Source organism: Alosa alosa, chromosome 13 (assembly GCF_017589495.1).
Source record: "Alosa alosa isolate M-15738 ecotype Scorff River chromosome 13, AALO_Geno_1.1, whole genome shotgun sequence".
In the NCBI taxonomy this organism is placed as follows: Eukaryota; Metazoa; Chordata; class Actinopteri; order Clupeiformes; family Clupeidae; genus Alosa; species Alosa alosa.
The window spans coordinates 14,646,324-14,647,035 of NC_063201.1; the positions used below are offsets into that span (position 1 = coordinate 14,646,324).

A 712-nucleotide genomic window follows, 5' to 3' on the forward strand; every position below is an offset into this window, starting at 1 on the left:
TGTTGCAGAATGCATACTGTGTACATAAAACACACGTTCATTACTATAAATATTTCATATTAGAGAGGAGAGGAGATATTTCACTGTGTGCCTGAAGAGAGGACAGGATTAGGAGATACAATCATATTTATCGGAGACGACGCGGAATAAGGCACAAGAGAGAAAATCTTCAGAAACATTACACATGCGTTTATAATCTACATTAGAGAAAACATACTCCAAAATACATATGTAGCTAGTTATGGCGTACTAAAGTAAAAAGATAACAACCGTAGCATCGGTATTAAGTGCATGCTTTTAAAGATATTGATAGCATATAACAACAAATGTGCGACAACATTGATTCTCAGCGAGGACACCAATCAAAACTCAGTGTTGGTCTCTGTAATCCATTCTTCAACAATTCACCACCCACCCTTACCACAAATGGTTCAGCCATTTACGATGAAGAAACACACACCAAGGGGACAAGAGAGCCTAAACAAGGAACACCGGCCATTCTTCAAAATTTCTATTCGGTTTTGGTAATGCCAAGTGTGAATACAAATGTCAAGTATCTAAACCCAAACCTTGGGGAAAATTCCCGAGATGAAACCCTGACGTGTCTGAAAGAGTGGGAGTGCATAGAATGACAGTTTGAATTCTGAAAAATGTCCATGGTTCTTTGGTATCATGTTATTGCCAATTGAAGAACTGTCTATGCTAGCTGTAG

The 712-nt window shown here is 38.3% G+C and overlaps 1 protein-coding gene across 2 annotated transcripts in view; it reads right to left on the reverse strand.

The window, feature by feature from the left end:
* LOC125306645 (nuclear factor of activated T-cells, cytoplasmic 1-like) overlaps positions 1-712 on the reverse strand; it is a 75,528-nt gene continuing 74,816 nt past the window's right edge. For both annotated transcript variants that reach the window (XM_048262135.1, XM_048262134.1), the window contains one exon: positions 1-712. This exon is cut by the window's right edge and continues 1,439 nt beyond it. The gene's annotated coding sequence lies outside the window, so the exon portion shown is untranslated.